A 24,440-nucleotide genomic window follows, 5' to 3' on the forward strand; every position below is an offset into this window, starting at 1 on the left:
GGATGAGAATTAATTAATATAGCTTTAATTAACTTTAAGTTTTCCCTTTCCCTTTTTCTCCCTGATTTATTTGGGAGAGGGGAAAAATAGGACTCAGATTAGTATAATTTCCCAACTCACATCAAATCCTGTGTTTCTATAAGATAAATTCATGGGGTAGTGATGACATGATATTTTTTAACCTAAAATATACCTTTAGTTAGATTTATTTCACTGAAAAAAAAAAGCATTTAATTGGCCTCAATGTTTATCAGAGGTTGCAAATTGTGGCTTTAGTTATTAACTCTTAGTTTTAATGGTCATTATACTTACGATATAGAATGCTATTTAAACAACCAGGCCTCACGCTTTTAAGATTTAAAGCAACTATTCAAATCATCTTCACCACTCTTCTGTACAATAATGCAGCAAATCTGTATTTCATGACATAGGGATATAAGATGAGATGGCACTGTGTGCACAAGGGCATCTAATGGGAACCAAAAGGAAAGCGGTCAGAATACAAGGATGCCTTGTACAAAGTGGGTTAACACCAAACTTCTTTGTAAATTGCTGAACTGAAGATACAGAATTTCAATTCATATAAAATCATAGGTGTGAAGATGTGAAATTATATAGACTACCTGATCTATATAAATCCAGCCAAAAGCTTGTCAGTGATCATTGGGCTTATGTGATAGTAGTGACTAGTTGTACTGCAGTCTGACTCCACATTGAAAATGGAATTTGGACTCATGTGGATGAGTTGGAGGTACAGGCTAAGCTTCATAGCTGGGAGACAGGCCTGCCTACCCTCAGAGCTTCGCAGCTCCGGGACAGGGACCGTTCCAGCTCTGTGGTACCTGACTGCATTTGCTCAGTCCTCCAGAAATTTTGAGTCAGGCCTGTTTTTGTAAAAATTATTTGGCTACATTCTAGTGCACAGTGCAGTTGGTTTTAATCCGGTTGTATTTGTCAGAATATTTCTGTGTATGGTATTCTCTATTTATGGGTTGGACTTTGTGATTATTCTATCTGCTTGCTTAAATAGAACTGAAGCTTTTGGAATAGAGAGCTACTATTTTTTTTCCAAAGAAAAAATATTGTTATGTAGAACAGACTCCATATAAAATAGATGATATGTCACCTAGCTGCTGGTGCATTTATCCCTTACCCATATGAGATGGAAAGTAACACGAAGCTAGAAGGTATTAATGGCTGCCTTAAACTAACAACTGGTAAAAAGCAGGTGGATGCTGAAGGATTCACTTGCCATCCGTGGGGGCTCTACATGTGCCTCATTTTCCAAATTTAATTAAGAATTTTTCCTGTATATGAAGGTCATTCTCTGGAATTTCAGAGTTCACTGGTTGCACACAGATGTGCAGCAATAGTGCAGTATGGGCCATATTCTTCAACTGCATGGTATGTGAGTGATATATAAGCTCTGAAGGTTCAAAAGGGGGAAAAAATCTTAGCTAGGTTGTGTCAATTAAGAGAGTTCTCCCCCTGTTTAGTTTATTTGAGAAGAGTAACAGTGAAGTTTGAATTAGTCTGCTTGAACCTTCTCTTTTGTTTGACTTTATACTCTGGCAGCTAGCTGGGTCCCTTTACAAAACACAGTAAGACCAGCTTCAATACCATTATTGTGAGACACAAAATCTGAGCAGAAGTATCTTACCTTAACCTATATGAAGTGGCCACTTCATACTGCTTTGATCAGGAATAATTACTTGGGCCCACAACCATTGTTTACAGATAGGTCTGTAATTAATTGACAATGTGTGGATAAATATCAGGCCCAAATGTTCTTCTTCTGTGCCCTTGTCAAATTCGTGATTATTTTAACTATGTTTGGGCAGCTGGAGAAGACTAGGTTGCTATTAGCCATGGCTGAAAGCCCTACAGTATTTAGACAAATAATGTAAACCTTTTAATGAAATGTTCAATCATTAATATTGAGGGACTGCAAAATCATATAGGACAGTAAAAAATGTCCATGGGAAAGACTGGCAGGGCCTCATTTTTCATAAACATCTGTAGGATCATTGGTGTAATTTTTATAAAACACGTTAATTTTTTTTTTTTTAAAAAAGATCAAAAGTCACACCCAGAATATTTCTGAAACCAGAACACTTAATTTTCTTTTTATGGAAATCTGTTGGATTTTGTTTCACTCCATTTAAATTGTCATGTCATGCTCATCACTGCACTATTGGAAGGCCCCTCACTTGTTCATTGCTAACAAGTGTGCTTTGCTATTTGGGAATGGCTAGACTTGGTGTCCAGGAAAGGGATGGCTGTACCATATGTCCAAATTTACTTGGTCACAGCTTGGTTTACAACCCATGAATATGCATTCTTGAGGACTAGATATAGTATGCTTTTGGATGGTCCTCCTGAGGATAAAAATGGATGTTCTGGTCATCGTCTGTTAGTAGATGGTTTCTGACCTTCGTTATGATACAAAGCAAAAATTTCTAGCCAACCTTTTTTGACCAGAGGGTGTTATTTATTATGCTAGCTTGTTAAGAGAGCAGGAGAAATAAGGGGTATTTTATCTTTTGCAAGCAGTTTAATTTAATATGGTGAGTTGAATATATGCCATTTGCCTAGGTGCCCTGGAATGTCAAATAAAATGTAGAAATAAGTAAAATATATTATTGTCAGATTTGCTGTAGGAGAAATGGCATACCATCTTCCCCAAGCTACAGTTGGGGAAGGACCTTGGGAGTGTAGAAAACTGGTCTAAGCACAAGAAAATGGAAGGGCTGTTTGGCAATAAGTTGTTTTCATAGCTGAAGCCCTTCAAAAAGGCAGAGGGAAATAAAGCAAGCTCATCAGCTGTCTCCTTACAAGCCAAAATAAATGACAGGTACCAAGGTCACAATACATTTTGAGACAATCGGAGTCCGCAGGATTTTTAGGCATGCTGAGCACTTCTTCCAACTGAGACGAGTGGTGTGTAGTTCCTTCCCATTCTTCCACTAATAACTCATTCAGAAGGACTAATGCTTTTGGACTATGAGGATCATGCCCTGCTTTTTAATTGTAGAAGGATACTGAATATATGGCAAAAAGGTAGTCACTAAATGAAGCGCTGTTAATTGATCAAGCCTGATAAATCTTATGTCAGTCAGCCCATCACTTTTTTAATCTCATAGGGATCAAGTGCTCGGTACCTGTGGTGCGGTTCCTTTTCCCGTTAGCAGGAAATATATGTACTTCCTTTTTTGCTGTCTACTATATGCGATGTCATTATGTCCATTAGTGCAGTATTTATCAAACTTTCTGAATCTGTGACCTCCTTTTGATTCACCTCTCTCCCTGTTATTGTCTTGAATTCTTCCCTTTTTCAGCAATAGAGACTAAGACTGTAATCTCTGCCTGAAAACTCACTCACTGTTCCAGGGAGACTGGACTTGCTGCCAGCAAGCCGAGGTAGTTAGCAGCCTAGTGGCTACCCTAGATACTAGCAGGAACTTCTCAGTCCCCTGCTGTCAAAAACTGAGCTACTGCTGACAAACTTTTTTTTTCTAACACTGTGAATATCGTTATGTCCTTTTGCAACCCATAGTTTGAGAAATGCTTCTTTAGCAGAGGTGAAGTTCCCGTCTAGCGATTAATTCCAGAGCACCACAGTTTTAGGAAGTGACAGAAACCAGGTTTGTTGAACCTGGATGCAGCGAAGGTCTATTGATAGTGGCAGAGGACCTACATAATTCCATGACAGCGCAAAGTCCATACGATCATCTGAGTTACGGCCATCTTTCTCTCATGTTCCTCTTCAAAAAAAATTATTCTTGGTAAAGGGGTATGGGCGAGAGAAAGAGGTTTTGGTGTTGGTATATTTGCTTTAAATTTAAGGAAAAAATGAAAGTAATTTTTTCCCTATGTTGTGTGTATATTGTTTGAGATGTCTAGATCAGCTGGTCTTTAGTTAGAAGTTGGAAAAGATTGTACTGGAAATCTATGGGGTTGCATTACATTGGTTGTTTAAAATAGGGCCAGATGACATTTATAATACCTGTGTTGTAATATTCACTGTATCTCTGTCAACCCCCTTGTGCAAACAGTAAGATGCTGTTCTCAATGCAATTGGGATGCTCTCCACAGGTCCCCATCCCCAGCAGCTAGCCCGGCTATTGCTGTGCTCATCTTGGACTCTCCCGTGTGAATGCCCCATAGAGTTAGGATCAGGGCACTGCTTAAGAGATCCAGAAGAAGTAAAGACAGCTAGCGTCTGGTGTTTTTGAGACTGAACTAGAGTGAAAAAGAGGTGAAAAGTCAGCGATCCTAGGTTGTGCTCTCTACACCTGTCACAGATGCTGTTTGACCTGTTCACATATCTGTTCCTCAGTTTAACCTACCTGTCATGACAGTTACTCTCTGCTACAATTACTATTAATAATGTGACTATTACATAGGACCAGGAGTGACGCCTGATGCCTTCCAAAACAAATACATTAATGAGTATTTGTTAATAGTTGCTCCACTCCTTGTTTCCAGATGGGAAAAGGAGAGAGGAGCAGGCTGCCCCTGTGATAACCTCTTGTACTGCAGCAGGACCTGTCAGGAGAGGGCTGCAGACTATTGGGAACGCCTAGGAGAGACTGCAGAGCCCTTCAAGACTGCTGGCGTGGCTAGGCAAGGCACCTCGTGGGGAGTTCCCTTCTTTGCGCTGCAGGAATTAGTATAACATTAAGTATCTTTGAAAGAACACCAACCCTCTTTCCATTGTCTTTCCCATGTAACTGTCTTCTGCCCCTCTGCCACAGTCATAATATTTCGAAGGGTTCATTGATAATACTTGCTGTGAGGCCTTAATATCCTTAATATCGGAAGACAAAAGACAAATAGCAATTGCACAGCTAAAATTATCTGGTTAGTTTAAGTAACACAAAAATGTATAGTAAATATTTATATACAAACCAGTTAAAATACAGGGCAGAATGCTCCAGAAGGAAATAACTTCGACGAGTGCACCAAGAGCAGCATTTAAGAGCAAGGCTAAGTTATGAAGCACGTCCTTTAAAGGAAACATTTTGAAACAGGCCGTTGTATTTCCCTGTAATTATTTCTCTCATTGGTAATGATCCAACAATATTAATTGATGGATATTTACTGATTTCATGAGTGTCTGCTTAAGTTAAGCTTCATCATATCTTAAAGAAATTGATACAATTCCGGGTCTTTGCCCTAAAAGCTAATGCAGTGAAAGCTAGTGGTAGCAAAGTCCTTCTCCCAGGACACTTTATCACTGGTGGAGATGCAGCCCTGGGTTAAAGCCTGATGCAAAATCTGTGTATCAACAGCTCTGTTGCAAATTAGGAAATTAGGGACAAACAAGTCTTCGACACTGCAGTTAGGAAAGAGTGAATTTCGGCACTTACGAGGAATGTGGCTACACTGGGACATTGAGGTAGCGTGTTGTGAGTCTGTGAAAGTCAGTTTTGTGATCATGCTTTCTGGTAAACAGAGTTTTCTGTGACCCAGGTGATTATAGTGGTCTGTCTTGGTATGGCACTGAAGCACTTTAAGGTGTGGTTGACCTAGGCGAGTGAATAACCCCACTGAACACAGGGGCTGTATTTGTATGCTTGAAATTAAGTGTATGTGTAAGTCTCACGTTGAATTGGCCTTGGAAACACAAAAAATGTCTTCTGGGGAAAGGAGAGGAGAGGTGGAGGTAGAGAAGGAAGGCAGAGAGAAATTCTTTGCGAGAGCAGTTACTCCTCTGCTGTGTGGTGGCATCCAGGAAAAGAGAGAATGGCAACATGTGCTACATCGTGCTGTGGAAGCTGATCGTGTCTAGATGCATGACGTGATAATATAAGTCAAATATATAGTACCACAGTCTACTCAGGTAGAAAAGTGTGTGTCTGTGAAGCGGATGGGTACATGGTCACAGTGCAATTCCCCATTTTTATTCACGTTTCATATGGTGAAATAAAACAGTAGGGTAAATAAAACTGAGATATAAGTATTCTCACAGAAGTTGCGTACGTGAGCTTTTAAGATTTAACTTTTGGTATGTAAACAGGACAATAATTTCTGTAAGCAGCTAGTGACAGTTTCTGTGTGTGCTTGTGGGACACAGAATTTCCAGGAAAGAAGTTGAAGAAGTGAATGTTGCACGGCTCCTATAAACCCTTAAGTCTTTCCATTAAGTCTCAATGTCTCAGAAACCCTTATGTCTACAAAGACAGAAACTGCAGTGCTTTGGTAGCTTGAGGAAGATTTCATTGTATGTATATGCGCCTGCCTACACGTACATGTGAGTTCACGGCTGCATTTTGGAGTCTGCATCATAGAGAGGGCAAGGTAATATAGAAGGGAAGATACAGGTTTTGAAAATGTAAATGGAAGCCATTTTTTTTTCTGCTGTTGATAGTTGTTTCTGAAAACATTGTGGTTTATCCTGAAAAAAATGAGGGTTACACAAGTATATGCTTTGGAAACTGATTAAACAAGGTCCTGGTGCAAGACAGTCATGGTTCTGTATCGGTTGGAATGTTTCATATAGCTTGCGCTCGGCACACGGAGGAGAAATAGTTATTCGCAATTGGTAGCAGGGAGGTACAGTGTTTCCCTCCCCATGCAAACCGAAGTGGATAGATGCCCTCTAATTTCCTCTGGCCTATGTCAAGAACGGTATTTATCACTAATTTAAAAGCATACAGAAAGGTACATGCAAGGGCTGTTTTTTTCCCTTGAGTTTGCATAGGAAAATAATTGAAGGCAAACATTGTATGTTATAAGGAATATATTGGTCTGCATATGGCATTCTTTTGTTGCAGATTATAGACCCAGAGGCCTGATCCTGCTGTCAGTGAAGTTAATGGCACATTTCCTATTGATTTCAGGGAAAGAAGGGGCAGACCACAACCTAACATGAGACAGGTGAAAGCTGCTCCGTTAGAAGGATGCTGCTCATTACATTTAGGCCCCCAAATTATTTTTTCTTAGTGTCCTGGGAAAGAGATGGACATGAATTGTTCATATTATAAGTGTAATGAGGATTGTTTAAAAATGTAAATGTCGTTTTTAACATTGCTGAACCAAAAATATAAAAGATTCTGCCAGTGCATGAAAGTGAAACTGGCTGAGAACAAAAGTGAAACCAACAGGTGACTTTCACTCCCCAGGCTGAGTGAAATGCAGCAAAGTAAATCCTAAACAGGTGATGCTGAAGAGTAAATTTGAATTGTAAAATTTTCTTTACTTTTATTAGCATAGAAAAGTGTTGCTAGTGATCTAGATAAAGATTGCCCCTAAGATAGGTGTTTTCTCTTGATAGTATCTCTTTAAAAAGACAGAATCAGTTAAAAATGTCTATTTTTTTCTTTATGATGTTAAGGGGCATCTCTACATGTTACCCCCTTTTCCTTTTTCATGCTTTGCATCACAGGCTTGCAAGTCACTTACACTTAGTACGCTGACAGGAGCATGTACTAGAGCAGGACTGGGCTCACCTTGCTTTGCAAAAGTATGGGTGACTGTAATTGGCAAGTTCCTAGAGAAGGAAAAAAAAAGTATCTTTAAAAATATATGAAAATGATGGTAGAATGTGTTTAATCTGTAAAACACTAAAAAATGACAGACAGTATAGCAAATGGGGGAGAGAGACATTCAGTTCTTCCTGCCCAGTCTAATAGGATCTGCAGGAGACAAATGTACAGAAAAGTGGGCAAAGACCAAACAAAGCAACAGCAGAGGGTAAAAAAAAGCATAGGGTGCCATGGAGGAAAAGAGAGAATGAAGGAAAGAAATGGTTTAGATCAGTTAACATTGTGCAAAATGCTTCCTTGGCTCACATTTGTCAATGTCTAGGAAATTGGGTGGAAAAATACATGTGCGGCAACAGTCTGCTAGAATCTAAGGAGTATGAGGAGAGTAAAATACGCGGAAGGAGAAGAGTAAAAGATGGAAGACAAGATTTCAACACAGGCAGATCCTTTTTTTTTTCCAAAAAAAAAAAAAAAGGCAGTTTAGTCATAAATACTACACCCTATAGTGCCGAGGCTTTCTGACCATGACTTACATTGATAATGCTTATTAAATGACAAATTGAAACAAGGGTTTTTTTGGAAATGTAGTATACCGTGAATTTGTACTCATTATCTTAACTTTTTTTCCTCTCGCATTTGTTTGAAAAAGTGTAGAGGGAAAGAGGGCATAAAAATGGTGTATAGACAGTGATTTTAGCTGGTATCTTCCTCGCAGGTGAAGGGAAGAGATAGAAGTCTCAAAACTACAGGCCTGTGTAAATTCTGCAGCGTCACAAATAGGTACACAATAACACAAATCACAGAAAAACGGGTAAAGCAAACACCATATTTACCTGAGAAGGTATTCAGCTTTTAAAACGGGGGAGGGAAAAGTTGCCATGGGAAGGAATATCTCAGGACTCTGTCCCTCATGTAAATGGCTTTAAAAAAAAATTAGATTTCAATATATGTAAAATAAATTATTTTTTTCTTTTTTAATATAAGATCATGCCATTTGCAGATTAAATGTTGCTAATGAGATGGAGCATGCAACAGTATATAGGCCTCAGAACTGAAAACCAGGTCTGGAGAATCCTGTACTTCAATTGACCATGTATGGAGCTAATTTTTGACATGTGTACCTGACTTATCAAAAACGATTTTGAGAACTCTAATCAGAATGTAATGGGAGTTTTAAAAATGCTTTTCAGACCAAGAAATACAAAGCCTTGTGAGGGCCAGATAATTTGAATGTGCAGAAATGGATCTAAGCATATAATAATTTTAATCTATTCTCTCTTATGTTACAGGGAGCACGGCACAGCCCCTGTTCTGGACAGGATGGCCGTCCAAGGGAAGCAAGCATCACTTCTCAGGTAACGTGCTGTTACTGATGGCTTTCTACATAGGGAGAAAATAACTTTTCTGCTTGGATTAAATAATACCTGACCTTTTGGCCTTTTCAGTGTTGGAGTTTATTGACATTTCAGACTGAAATATTTTTGTTTTATTTTGAGCGAGGTGAGGAGGCAAAGTGTTGTGAGGGAGGGAAGTTAATGTCAAGTCCTTCTGAAGTCGGGTCGGTTGCAGAACAGCAGTGCTGACAGTAGTATACTGGATTTTCCCATTAAAAGATGCAAATGATAGGATGTTATAGAAAGATAGATGTATTTGTGAGCTGTGGTGTGTGTTTCAGTTCACCTCACTTTAGAACAGCAAATAAATTGGAAGTGGATGCTGTAATTTATGCTTGGTCAAAGACAGGGGTAAAAAAATTAGTTCTTTCTAATTGTATGTGGCTTTATTGTATTGACAAATATATTTGATGTGGTAGCAATTAAAAATAGTCTGTTTTGATTAAGTTGAAGGAATGGTACTTGTTTTTAAAGCATGCTGGTTAATTAAGCAAGAGTCAGTAAATGGCATAAAGCTATAGATAGGATGCTTTTTGAGAAAATGCAATTCCTTGAGGTCAAATTAGTCAATAAGTAAAATTTTCTGATCAGGAAAGAGGCTATATTTCTGAGATATTTTATACTTTGTGTAAGCTTGTTATACACCAATAGAGAGAGGAGCTGTGTTTAAGTGTTGGACTTGCTGTTGTATTATGGTACATCACTTGTTCTTTCTGTTTTGAATTGTTGATTCAACTCTGATAATTTAGACAAGAGAGAAATGTAAATTCCATTTACCAAATGGGATGTTTGTAGCATTTAAAAAAGAGAGAGATTAAAAATGGTTAGAAGTCTCTAAAATCTGTAATGTTGTTCTGTAGCCTTTTAAAAGGCAAAAATCCAAATAATGATATTTCCAGTGGCAAAATAATATACAATATCTAAATCCAATGTAAACTGCTGTTAGAAGAGCTTTGAGATAAACAATATGTGAAGATAGGAAGCTAGGATTTTGCAGTATTTTTCTTCCCCTAGTCTCCCTCCTTTTTGGCAAGGAAAATTGGAAGATTTCTTTTAAATATAAAAGGAATAAACAAAGAAAATTGGAATGAAACATTATGCTTGATATTTGCTGAAATTTGTTGTCTTAGAAGTATTTTGGGTTTTAAATGTAAGTGCTGTGAAATAGTTCAGATCTCAAAGTTTGTGGGGAAAAAATGTTTCAGCATCTTTGTTCATACCTGAGGAATCCATTTTAGAAGTCCATTTTCCCTGTTTGCAAAATACATTTTTATTAGATCTATGTATTTGGGTTAAGACTTACTTAAAATTACTTAATTAGGTTATACTGAAATTCTAAGTGATTTAAAAAGAAGGATTATGGTAATATGACAAAACATAACACTATTTTCATTGAAATCCTTAAATAAAGCCCTTTTAACATGCCAATTTTAAAAATCTATAAATTTGGGGTGTTAAAATAGTACAAAATATAAAAAGGCCAAACTCATAATGGAATGTATAATCCTGTACCAGTGAGCAGGGATTTTGTAGGTACGTCTGGAACATGGGAGGAGGTCATTTACACCTTCAGTTTGTTTTGGAGCAGTTCCCTTGTGATATTGTCCTTTTTAAGACTTCATTATATATATGTAAAATAATTCTAAAATGTTTGTGGTTTATTTGTAAAGAGAAAATATAGAGAAAGAGGTAACAGTGTAGGTGCGCTAAGCTAGATGGCAATTGATTGTGTTTTCCCAGGAAATTTTGAAAAATATACCAAAGTAAAAATTGCCACAGTAAGGAATAAATTCTAAATAATTGTATTTGTGCCGTTTGGAATAGCATGGCTGTGAATTGTCTTTAAAAACCTCCTGTAAGTGTCTGAAAAACAGTACAACATAAAAAGGCTTTCCAATTGTGTTTTCTCTAGATAAAGCTATTGGCTTGTAGGCTGATTTAAGGGACAAGGTATTAAAAAATAAACTTTAAAAAAAGAGCTAGATATGTGCTTTTCTTATCAATAAGTTTTTTTTTTTTAAAAAGGAAAACGTATATGTGTTTCTTTCCTCTGTGTTGTTTATGGTCTGAAATAAATAATACATTTGTAGTGATTTATTTTTTAAAAAGAAGTATTTGTGTGAAAGATCTGGCAGTAGGTTTGTCTTACTTAGTATTTTAATTTTGGAGAAATAGCAGAATGTTTCTGGATATTTGCATTTGTTTCAGAGGTTGGAGCATAAGCCAGATTTCTGTGTAGTCTGTCAGGCAGTTACACGTCTGAGCATGTTACAGTTTGTAGCACTACAAATTAGAGCTATTTGACTTGTATTTGCTGCACAAGGCTTTCATAAAGAATACCGCAAATAAAATATATAGGGGATGAGTTCTGCATGCGCACGGGAGGCATCTCGGGGCACGGATGCTGAGCTGCAGAGGGGGGTCGGGTGAGACCCAGTGAATTTTACTCTGAGGTGCTGCTTCTGCATGAACTTGTGCTATCTGCCCCCATCCCTCACTTACTTTGAAAATGGATTCTGACTCTCTGGGTTATTTTGTAGTTCACAGTGGGTTAGCTGTATGCACATCATTCACTACGTATTTTAAGAGAGGAGCTGAAAAAGTGCTGTATGTGTTAGTCATATGTATACTGAGTGCCTATATGAAGATTATATGGGAAGGAGGACAAAACATGATAACGTGACTTGAGTTTTCACATTACTTTCACTGCAGGGTAACACAGCATTTCCTGGTAACTTTGTCCCAAAGTTTTGGGGTTGTAAGGCTATTTTTGAGTTAATTTACTTACTACAATTTGTATTTTGAAACAAAAATTGAAAAAACCCCAAACAGTTGGAAGAAGGTATTTCACCTGCTTTTTATTAATTGGCAGGGAGCGGGCAAATAATACCACCGCCGCCAGTAAACAAGCAGCAGTAGTTGGGACCAGAAACCACACTGCAGGAGCACAGAGACCTGCCACAGCGGACCGGGGCCAGGGCTGGGGCTGGGCCGGGCCGGGCCGCTCGGAGCAAGCACTGCCGCCGGGCCGGGCCGGCGGCGGCTCTTCTTCCACGGGCCGTGGAGGAGCCGGGCCGAGGCCCCGGGCGGCCTGGCGGCGGAGGGCCCGCCGCGAGGAAGTGGTGGCGACGGGCGGGGGGGAGCCGGGCGGGCGGCGAGGGGCCGGCGGCTTGCGGAGGCGCCTCGGCGCCGCAGAGGGTTAACGGCGGCGGGGCCGGGCAGGCTGGGAGTTGTAGGCGCCGCGGCATGCCGGGAGCTGTCGTAAACGCCGCCGCGGCGCCCGCCCGGCATGGCGGACCAGCTCTCTCCCGCCAGGCGGGAGCGCGGCCGGGCCGGGCGCCCCAGGCCTGCCTGCCCTCAGCCGCCACGCTGGGGCGGCCCGTGCCCGGCCGGCGCCGCTCGAGGAGCGCTGGCTTTATTCCCCGCTCCGTGAGGACCAGCCCCGGGGCGTCGGCACGGCGCGGCCTGGCCCGTGTGCCCGCCTCAGGCGCCGGCAGGTCAGTGGCGGATTTGCCCCTTTCCCCCGGGGCCGGCCAGGCCGGGCGTGTCCGGCCAGCCCTGGCCTGCCCTGGTGCCGGCGGAGGCACTGGCCCGCCGTGCCCGCTGGGGAGCGGGCGGGGGCTGGGGCCGGGGCCTCCTTCTCTCACTTTCTGCCCGCGAGTGAGCTCCCCGCGGCGGTGCCGGCCGTGCGCTGCGGGGCGCCCCGGGGCACGGGCACCGGCCGGGCGGGCGAGGGCCCGTCGGTGGTGGGGGCGGAGGATCAGGCCGAAAGCCGGCCCCGGCGGCCGCGACGCGCTGGGCCTGGCCTGGCTTGGCGGGCAGCCGCACTCCGCCGCGGCGCCGTGCCGCAGGGCGGCGGGGCACTGGCCGGGCCCGGCCCGGCAGGGCCTCCCTGTGGGCTCGCCCAAAGCCTCTTCCAAGCGGGAGGTTGCTTTTTTTAAACAACATGTTGGGCTCATCTGCATGGCTCCCGCTCAGGGCTCTGCGCCCCTGGCGTCCCGCCACACCTGTGGCTGCTCGGGGCCCCGGCCGAGAGGCTGGCTCACAGCGTGTGCTGAGTTTTGCTTCCACTTTCTGGTGAGGTCTGCATCGAAACGAACAGCCCTGCCTTCCTGCGGCCTCCTCCGGGAGTCAGCTTGCTCGGATAGCAAACGCTTGCACGTGGCAGGAGGAGATCTCAGTTTTTATCTACAAGTTTGTTTGTTTTGGGGTTTTTTTAATGTGAAACGGAAGAATTAAGATGCATGAAAGTGCTGAAGTGTGTTGAAGTTATGGAGGGGCAAACCCAGGAAGCAAACAGGACTTGGTCGTCTTCCTGATAGCAAGGTATTTTCTCTGAGGACAAAGCAGGGAGGGAAGAAAAAGAAGGAAAAATATTACATGTTAATTTAATTTATGCTAATAGTGGGCCTAAAGTGCAAAATCAGCTTCTTGTTAAACATTCTGATATTTTAAAGAAATTTGTTGATTAGCTGGAGGTACCTTATTTTATGTATGAAAGGAATGACAAATAGTAGTACGTGAAGTAAATCAGTCTGAAGTGAATTTGGTAAATTTTGTTGTGGGTTGTTTTTTTTTTTTCCCCTCCTTACTTTTTGAAGGCAAATCTTGAAAGATAGTGGTGCCACACATGAGCAGTTAGCTGAACTTCTTGGGGCTGAGCATGCTTAAACTTCTCATGTGAATGGAATGGGAAAGATTCTTGTTAGGTAGTTTCTTTTTCTTGGTAATAGTAATCCTCTTGATATGCAGAAGAAAACAATTTTTTTGTTAACTAATAAATGCAGATGTGCAAAGAAGATAACGCTGTTGAGATCAAACAAAAAAGGGAAATGTGCTGTAATAGCTTTGTTTCCTATTGCACATGTTACACTTCAGTTCTGAGAGGAGGTCTACAAACTTTTTTGTATTTGTGTCAGAAAGCATATCGGATTTTGCCAATGATCATCACCTGAAGTACAGTCCCTGAAGTATATGCAGATGACTGTGATTCTCGGAAGAAAGATAACAAAGAAATTAAATTTATTTTCTTTTTTTTTTAGGGAAGGTGTTGTTCTAGTGGAGGAAAAAAACGTTTTGCTTAGAAGAGAAACTCTTGGGTAGACACAAAAAAGTGATAAGTGTCTAAGTGCCTGCTTTATAACCCCTGGTGGTTTGGACTTAGAGAATTAAGCTGTTGAAGATGACTTGAGATACAAAATCAGCAAGTCCAGAACAAAATAAAATATGAAAGTTCAAGACAGGGAAAATGTGAATAATGTATTGTAATGTGTTTTAAACTTATTAGCGTATGACCCAGTCTATTCCCATCTGAAAAGAGCCATTGCTTTTCTAGTTCTTCAATAGGAAATTAATTTTACTGGATTCTGTGTTCTTATTTCAGCGGTCATGGAAGTGCATTAGCACAATAAATACAATATATCCCCTTTCAAAAAATGTACAATGTAGCTTTAAATACTATGTAAGCAGTGGAAGCTATATGTAAAGGGGGCCAAATAATTGAGGGTACCCAATGGAAAGACAAGATTTGTAATACAGATGATCTAATCTGACAGCCATAGTACACTTGGCTGTAGAACAGTTTTTGAAGGGCAAAATAAAAGACAGAGAAAAATGAAAGGTGGGATGAAATGCAACATATTTTTAGCAAAAACAGACTGTGCCAGACTAACTTGTTACCTTATGCTTGGATTTTCTAGGCGGAGGAAATACACTAGATCTAATACATTTCATTGTCAGGAAAGTATTTAATATTGTACTATGTGAGGAAATTATGTAGAATGGAGAAAATTTGGATTAATAACATTTTAAGGTGACTTGGGAATGCACTGACAGATAATAGGTGGAAAGAGAATGTACGGATGAAAAGGAGGCTGCAAACTGGATTTTTCAAAGACTATATTGGAAATAATTTAATTTTTTCCTTAGTGATACTAGTGAAAACTAGTGAAGACACAGTAGAACTGTGGTGATAAAATCTTACGACACAGAATTGGTGGACTATATCGATAGAGAGGAGGATTGGAATATCCATGTACCAACAAGATCAATCAAAACTGAGATTAATAGAATTAGTTGAGATTTAGTGATGCAAATAGAAGCTAATCACAATTTTTTCTAGAAGAGCTCATCACTTTAGTGGTGAATTGGTAGTCGGTGTAGTCAGCAGCAGAATGATAGCATACTGCTATGTGATGTGGCTGAGAAAATACTTTCTAGGACATAATTTTTTTTTTATTAGGGGAGGGATTTCCTGTATATATAGAAAATATTAATGTCAAATTATATGGCATTAGTGAGACCTTTTCTGGAGCCCAGCTGTCACCCACATTCAGATAAATGGATTCAAACAGACGGATGGAACAGATGCAGAAAAGGACCACATGGATGTTAAGAGGAACAGAGAGACTGTTAATGGAAAGACACAAAAGTGACAATTACACAGTTTTTATACAGGGGAGGAAAATAATTATGTGAGCTCAAGATTAGAGTAAACAAGCCAAACAAATGCGTATAAAGGGGATAATGAGCACAGTTTGCTGGAAACTACAGGAAGAGTTCTAACTATCAGACCACCGATATTCTGGAGCGGTTTCAAATAAGAAGTTTAAATTTCTTTTAAAATGAAGTTTGATAAATCCAGAAAAGAACATCAGCGTTTGGTTCTGCCTGGTAGTGGAGAATTAGACTCGGGAAACCTGGATATTCCCTCCCTTAATTCTGCATTCTTGTGTATCAGTAAAATGGATTCTGAGATTGATATGTACATTTACAGTGGGTCCATTTTGAAAGTGCTGCTGTTTTTTTGTCATCTTAATTTCCTTTTCCATTAATCAAGTTCTTTTCTTTGGGCCCCTTACTAGAAGCAGAGTAGTTTGGTTATATTTGCTATCAACTGCTTATCACCTGCACACTCTGAATTGTGCTGGCAGAAGAGAAGCAATGTTCTTTACCTCACTGACTTCGACACTGGGAGTAGACAAACCGTATGGTTTGGATGCCATGGTTGAAGGTATACTCGCATAGTGCTGCCTGACTTCTTGTCCCTGGATGGGCTATTTGTAGAAGTCTTCATGGAACAATTCTTAGGAAAGTATTTAAATGAAAAACTTAGTCATCTAGGGCAAGACAATACTGCACTCTGAAACGTATGCGTAATCAGCTCCCTTGGGATGTTACCTGAGACCTTGTATCTTTTTTTCTAGCTTTTAGACTGTATTGTTTTTACATACAGCACTTAGTGCAGCACTGAAGAATTAACAGAAGAACCTTAAAATTAAAGAACATTGTTTTTCATCAAGGATACCATACTCTAGGCAGACTTTGTAGGTTTTTACTTGGCATTTTTGCTATTTGGGAAATCTCCACAAAGAGGGAGTTAAGCAATCATTGCTCAGCCATCCATTTTAATTTTATTTTTCAGTCCACAACTGTCGCAGGTAATTCAAAGAGAAATAATTTATTTTAAGGAGGTAACTTCCCATTCAGTGGTCAATAGAAAATTAAATGATGGAATCAATCTAATCATCAGTGTATGCATGAGGTGCTACCAGTGGCACTTCCACTAGTTGTTGAAGCAGAGGAGTGAATGGATTATAAGGATTAAACTTGCTTCATCCCTCTAGAGGTGAACAAGTCGTGAAAATGGAAGGCTCATTTGGTAGGAGACAGTATGAAAGACTTGGAAGACAAAATAGAAATATGTGTTATCTCCAAATGGTTTCTTGCACATTTTTTCTATAATAGGTGGTGGGATGTGAGCTACAGAATCTTGAAGCTTACAGGGCAGAAATGTGACCGTTAAAGTGATTCTATGAGTATGGAATGAAACATGCGTGGTCGTTATTTAACCTGGATTCCTGAATAATATTTTTCTCTTCCATCATAAGTCTGATTCTTTAAAGAAAATTATTCCTATTCATAGCAGATGCTGTCTCTTTTTCTTTTCTTGACCTTTTTGAATTGGAAGGAAGTAATGGACTTTCCCACTGAAATGGTGGGAACACAGTGTTAGGACTACAGCAAAGGAAAATTTTCTGACCTGATTTGCCCATGTCATCAAACAAGGCTTTCCACCACAAAAAGAGGCACTTCCACTAGTGTCACCAGTTTTTTGTTCTCTTGTGCTGTATTACGCCTCTTGAAATACTACTGATTGGAGGAGCACGTTTATGGAAGTGAGAAGCATTCATGTGATAAGGTTGATAATTACATTTGTATGATTCAATAATAAAAGCAAAATAGCTAATATTTTTATATTAAACAAAAATAAGGTGTTAGTGCTGTTATTAAGAGTAGGACAAATCTATTATTTTGCTGGTTTTATATAAAAAGTCTGGGAGGAATGTGTACACGTGTATACTCACAGACACACATATGTATATACCCCTGCTTTGCTGCATATGCTGGCTGATGAGTAAAAATAGCAGAGGATCAATATAGAAAAGTATTGGGAACTTACTGAACAAAATCAAAGTATGCCAGAGCGTGGTTTAGTAGCAGTAGACTGGGAAAGGGATGGCTCATTGCAGCCTGCAACAGTATTTTTGTGGGGTTTTTTATTGTTGTTTGTTTGGTTTAATTATTATTTGTAGGAATGCTTTGGAGCCAGGTCATCGCTGCTGTAAATCTTCAGATTTTCATTGATGTCTCCAGAGGGATAGTGATTTACACCCCTGAATGGGTGGCCTTCTGAGTGGGGACATTACTATGGTGTCTTTGGTCTTACATCATTTACTTTCTCTTATTCCCAGAAAGAAAAAACAGTCAAAGGAGAGGTGATAAGCTCCTCGATAAGCTCCTCCCATAGGGGGGAAAAAAGAAAGCTCAGTACCTCTACAATGGTCATACAGTTGGTACAAAAGCTGTTGGATGTTGTTGTTATAGCAGCATCTGTAGGAATAGAAATAGCAAGAGGAGAAATAGGAATTTTGGCATTCCCCTGGTCTCTCTCCAACTTGTGAAAATCCTGGGATGGAGAGAAATGCCATCTTTTGGAGCTACTTATTTTGTTTTCTGCAGTGCCTTCATATACAGAAACTTCTCTCAAAATTTAATCAAAGCAGAATAGCTAATAAGGAAGTAGGAGAAAGCTCTTGTTGGTATTTGTTTCAGAGTGGCGGTGGTCATTTCTGTCTCAAGTCTTTCTATGGAAAGAGAGTCCAAATAATTGCAACTATTCTTATTGCAGTATTCAGGTAGATGACAGCTTGGTTTAAATTACTAAGGCGAAATGAGTTTTGCTCTCCCACCATCAAGCACAAAGAAGCATCGAGTTAGAGAAGCCAGACCTTACCTGTTTGAGCAAGGCAATATTCTACTACCATAAATTCCCCAACATAATATCGACCTTTAATACTTCTTTTCCTATTACCATCCAGAACACCTAGTTGCCTTCTCGGCATCTAAAGATAAAGCTTAGGCCCCCCAAATCATTTGCTCAGGTGCCATCCAACTGTGAGAGGACCCCAGTTCCTGCCCCTAGATTTCTCTGCCTGCCAAGGTCACAGTGACCTTAGTGCTTGTGAGCAGTGCAGGTGTGCTGGGCTGTACCAGCATGGCACTCCCCCTCCAGTGTTAGCGAGGTCCTGCTTCTGTCCTGCCAGGTCTCCTAAAGCAGGTCTGCTGTGGTTGGGCCTCACAAAGTGAGACACACTGTGCATCAGTGGTCTGCCAGTTCAAGTGTGTGAGACATGGAAGTTCAAATCCCATGCCTACCTCAGCAGATATATCTCCTAAGAGCTCATGCTTTGTTCCCCCCAGGACCTCTGAGGTGTTCAGAGAAGACAGGTATGGGATGAGTGTGCATGTTGGAAGAACTGTTACTATTTGGGCAGGAGAGAGTGCAGTGCCAAATCGCTGAAGCCGATGGTTAGGGCAACCATCTGCAATGATGTATACTTGGGATCCAAATCTGTGTTGTAATGGGGAGCAGTATACAATCCTGGGAATGACTGAATCTCCCAGGGTATTTTTAAAATGCCAGCTTTAATAGTTAAAACTTCAATGGTAGAACTCTTTAGGAAGTCTGGAAGCTGGACATTTTAAAGAATTATGGAGAATTTGAAGAATAAAATACAGAAGCATAATTGGATGTTAAAGATAGGAAACAGATTTTTTTGCTCTCAACTTCTGTCCCTGGTAGGGGGGGACAGCTAGTTCCTGGTTGAAGTCTCTGCCCCCACGTTTCCTCATGTGCAAACTAGGAGTGATACATAGTACTTAACAGGCATTCTTCAAAGCGTAATTCATGTTCGTGAAATACTGGGAGCGGCCAAGACAAAGTCTTCTAGAAGTACCAGGTTATGGCAGGGGCACCAGAACTGTCTGGCAAGTGGATCTTTAAGGAGATGCTCAAGGAAGATGGATTTTTTTTAAAGGATATGATGGCAAAGCTAGTCACCTGGGATATGGAAGGGGTGAAGTAGTTATGTGGAAGAGAGGAAATTTCACATAATTCTCTGCTATGGATATGAACCAGCTCGTGCTAGGCAGACTCTCTCAGGGACAATAGATGCATTGGGGGGGGTGTGTGGAGGGAGGGCTAGAGACACAATCTCACATTCGATATACTCCAGAAAAGGATTCAGTGAAAGAGGGTTCAGTGTATATAATACAGTGCAGGGGATGAACAGTAGGTTATAGATGAGGAGACAAAGGTTTATTATCCAATGTAGTCCATCATCTGGGTCTGAAAGTGAATGCATCATGCAAGGTGACACTGTGAGTTGGCAGTGGCGTGAGGAACATGCATTCCTGAACTTTGTTCATTTTATGTGGACAAGTATCTGTATCGCTTATCTACAGTTACGAAACTAGGTAGCAGAGACATCAAGGATTAAACAATGAGAACACAGTATTTCATTTCTACAGATGATATTTTCAGCTCAAAAGCAATACATTTCAGTGGGCTTTAGGATTGAAGAAGGTTAATCTTCTGTTGCCACGGCCCCATATTATGTCTCTCCACTAAACACATGCTGCAGTTGGATTTGCAGCATGCACAAATACTAGAATTTTTTTGGAGAAGTACTTGATTCCCAGCGTTGCTGGGGATTAAAAAAAACCCCAAACTTTATATGCATGTCCTACTTGAGCCTTTCCTTGGTTTGCGTGATGAGAGGATCTGGAGCTCCCCATTGTAATCACTTCTGAGAACTCTAAATGGGGAATGGCAACAAAAAGAGGAATTTTGAGATTTTACAAGAGACTGGCCTGTTAATCCCTAGTCGGTAAAAGTGAAAAATCCCTGTATAAAGTACTAGAAGTCTGTAGTGCCATTTGCATTGTTTCCTATTCTTCTTAAGGAGAATTGAACGGACCTTCTCATAAAGAGCAGTGTGCGTCTGCGTGGCATGTTAAATTTACAGTCTGTAGACTCAACTAGTTAATGTGCCAACTACTGTCTTGCTTTGAGTTCTGTTTAGCTTCCATTGCTACATTTTCCTGGAGTGATTTGTTGTTGAGAACTTTGGGACTTCAGTCCCTGAAGCAGAAGGACAGGTTGCTGACGCCCAAGGTTTATTTAAGAAACAAGAAGGAGTGTATAGCTGTTACACAGTGTGGTAACCTAAAATGCCTGGATGACTCAGTTTCAAAGCTGACTTGTGTTTCAAAGCTGACTTGTGTTTGCAGGTTCCTGTCCTCATAGAAACTATCGTCAAAAGTGTGCAGTTGCAGCATGAGAGACACGCAAATCAAAATTTGGGCTTGCTCACTTATTTACTATGGCACTCAGTGGTACCAGTTCCATCCCTGTCTCTCAACCTGCTGCTGTCTGGCTCACTCGCACCTGTAAGGTCTGCAGAGCAGGGACGAGCGGCTCTTCTGTGGTTGTTCAGTGCCTGGGTGAGTTGGGTGCCCCTTCTTCATGAGTGCTGAGGTGCCTTGTGTTAGGCCCACAGGAGTACTGGAGGGGCTGAGAGTGAGAGCCAGCTAGCTGCTGCCGACAAGGCCCGAGTCTAAAATGTAGATCCCCAAGCCCCTGCTTACTGGGGAGCATGCCAGGAGTGAGGAGGGTTATACAAATACCTGCTTCCAGAGTTGCCCAGATACACTGCTTTAACACATGCTTAAGATTTATGCACGGGATGGGGCTGAGAATGTCTGCTTCAGTGCCCCAGCCCCTCCAGTCCCACTGGCCTTCCTTCCCATCATTGCAGCTGATGGACAACCTGGAAATTCTGTGTGCTGTGTAACAGCTTCAACCTAGAGCACCTCACCCAGCACACATCTGTGCCATGCTGGTAAGACACTTTGCTGGTACAAGCCATTTCAGGCAGAGCAGGGAAAACAGTTCCTGGGTGAGTGCTAAATAGCGTGTGGGCTTGGAGGGGTACCATGACCCCTGCAAGGGGATGGAGTAGGTGCCTAAGAAAAGGCTCAGGATTGGGAATTCCAAACAAGGTATCTTGCCTCACCCCAGCTGCTGTTTGAGGTGTCTTGTGAGATTTATTGGCATGTCCGACTGGTTCCTGTAGAGCTCTTCACTTAACAGTATGGACAGTGTAGATCCCATTCTTAGGTATTCTGCTTTTTGCCTTCAGTGTGCACCGAGGCAGGGTGTCTTAATTTGGGGCTGTGGATTTAGGCTAAGACACACTGCAGTGCTCAGCAGTGCAACAGCCAGGCCCTTTATTGAATCTGGCCTTGCTGCAATAAGTGTGAGTAATGGTAAGAGAGGCATGAGAGCAGAATGACTGTACAAGAGGGAGAGCTGCACTTGACTTGCTAGAATGAAAAACATATTTGTAAAGGGATAAAATTAGCGCTGGGTACAAGAATGCCATTTAATGAAACAAATGACTACACCTCTTCTCAGTGTCAGGAAAAAAGTGACACATCACAGATAACCAGCAGTCCCCCATCCTGCTCTCAGGGTTGCTGCAGAGTAGACGGCACTGCTGGCTGGGCTAGCCAGGCTGGGGTGAGGAGTGGATCCCAGTGCTGAGGGCTCCCAAGTGCCAAGACCCCCTGGCCACATGCCTCGCTGCATGTACAGTGAGTGACTGACTTTGGTTCTCATCTGTGGGCTTGTAGTAAGAGGTGTCTTCCTCAGGTACTGGGAGAGCAGGGCAGGAGGGAGGGTGTACGTGTGAGACATGGGAATGTGGTCTCACTGAGATGCATGATTGCTTGTGAGGTACTTGTGGCAGCAAAGTCACAGAAAAAAATAATAAAAATGGAATGTCTCTTCTTATTGGATGCTCTTTTATCCCCTATTCGTTGTAGTTTGTTTCTCCTTTCTGCTATATTTTTGCTTTCTTTATGTCTCCTTTTGATGTCTTCCTCTCTGTAATTCTACATCCTTATTTTTTGTTCATTTTTATTTACTGTTGCTTTTTTACTCATGCATGTCTTTACTCCTTTAGCTTTCCTAAATACTTTCTCTTTTGTCTCCCTTGTGATCTGCCATACAGTTTGGCCACTTTCCATGCAATGGAGCAATGTAGCTGAGTTGTGAGTTGACTTAGGCTTGCATCACCACCCTGAACCAGATTGCATCTGCAGTCATCTAGAACTGACTACCTGCCTGAACTGATAAAAAATGCTGTGGAAGCGTGGATCTCTGAGGCCTTGGCAAGGTATCGTCATACACATGTTTGTGCATGTTGATGTGCGAGTACATTGCCTGTCTGTTCCGTCAGCTCAGCTGACTGGATGCTCCTTTAGGCTTTGCAGCAGCTTATGGGAACAGACCTGCAAAGCTTGTGGGAAGACTGGGATTAACCCTGAAAAGGGGGATATGCCTGTTGCCCAGGAATGCGTGATGACCGTGAGCAAGAGATCCAAAACCCCTCACTTGACCTTTGTATAATTCTTTCCCTTCCAGTGAGTCCCTTTCCCTGCCTGTGACTCATCATCTTCTAAATGTAGACTGTAAGCCTCTCAGAGGACTGCCTTTCTCTCTGAACAGAGTAGCATAAAAAATAGCAATGCTGTTGAATAACCAGTATTATTTTTTAACACAAAAAACTTGAGGACTGCCTTGCTGTATCTGTGCTTCTCTGTCAAGGGATTTATCGGTTCCCTGAGAGAACAGCAGAGCAGGTTCTGTTGTGACCTGCAACAAGAAGGTTGTTCAGACAAAAGGTATCAGGAGCAGCACAGCTGCAGTACAGTGGGCAGTAGATGTTACAATAAAAGATAGGTAGGCTCTGACAAAGGCCAACGAATCTTTCATAGCACCCATGTACTTCCTTCCCTATTTCTGACCTATTTGTAATTGGCAGCATGCTCGTGGTAACTGCAGTGTGGCTTGCATGGACATCCAGTAGGAAGTTGCCTGCTCCCTTCAGCAGGCTGCCCAATAACTATCTCCTTTCTTCCAGCCTCTACATATATGCTGTCCAGCTGCCCAGTCCACTTCTGTTCTCGACACTTAGTGACCCTGGTGATCATACTGTTACCTTCCATCCCTCACTTCAGCTCTTGTTTTGTCTTTGACTTGTAGCAGATCTCTTAGTAGAGCCAAACTGGTTCCTTTTCTCTTTTCAGATGCTTTTGCTGTATCCTGTCTCTTCATTGCCTGGTCCTCTGGAAGACAAGAGTGAGAATCAGCGGTGTGTCATTATCCTGCAAACAGTTTGAGAACTGCATTGACAGCCAATAGAATAAAACAGTGTGGTGTGGCCACAGCAAGTGCATGCTCTTTCTAACAATTTACAACTGCGCTATGATCCCAACGAGGAGTGATGCTTGAACCTCCCTCTGATTACCTGTGTTCTTTTCTCTTACTGTAACAACATTGTTTCTTTCCAACACACAACTGTTCGTGCAAAAATGCCAAGATTCTCCATGCAGGTTTACAAATCAAGGAAAGGCTGGTATGGAACAAAAGGGAAATTTAAATTATCCCAGCAGTTTTGCACTTCCTTGCAATCAAAGTCCTGTCTTTGGTGGATGTTATGTAGGATACACACTTGGTGAGGCCTATGAGAATTTTCCTTGTGTGAAGACTGCAGGGGTTATCCCTGGCAAATCACACTATTCTAAAAATGGTGGCCAGTAAGCAATAGGTGGGCAGTAAGCAATAGGTGGCCAGTAAGCAATTGGGGAAAAAAACGGGAAGAAAACTTGGTGAGAGGTTGATGCTCTGTGGTGTCACCTTTCACAATTCAGTGACTGACAAACAAAAGAAGAAAAAAGGTGAGCTAAATCACCGTGGCGATGGATGCCTCCTGTTGTGGAATAGAATGAAATCCACTCATGTGCTCCCTCCCACTAGATCTGATACAACTGCTATATGATAAAGATTAATTTCTCAAAATGAACCATAAACATGTAGGTCAGCCAGTAAGACGGTGACTTGACAAATTTTTCATTGCAAAGTGTATGATAGTTTCATGCCTTTAATCTGCATTGCTGCAGACAGTGTATAGTTGAATCCAATGGAGTTTGAATCCCATATGAATTTAATTGTTTTCCACAAGTAGATTATGAACAGAAACCTTTGATTTCTTTGAGTGAAAAGCTATTGTGTGTGTATATATATTTAATAACAGGGAATGTAACAAACATTTATTTTTATTAAACTAATAAAACAGATAAACCTATT

General features: G+C 41.3%; 1 long non-coding RNA gene across 1 annotated transcript; it reads left to right on the forward strand.

Annotated features, from left to right (window-relative positions):
- The first annotated feature begins 12,128 nt into the window (after positions 1-12,128).
- LOC140653203 (uncharacterized) lies at positions 12,129-24,440 on the forward strand. Its single transcript, XR_012043048.1, has 3 exons — positions 12,129-12,381; positions 22,303-22,467; positions 23,381-24,440. It is a non-coding gene; the product is annotated as an uncharacterized lncRNA (long non-coding RNA).

Source organism: Ciconia boyciana, chromosome 6 (assembly GCF_034638445.1).
Source record: "Ciconia boyciana chromosome 6, ASM3463844v1, whole genome shotgun sequence".
NCBI classification, from domain to species: Eukaryota; Metazoa; Chordata; class Aves; order Ciconiiformes; family Ciconiidae; genus Ciconia; species Ciconia boyciana.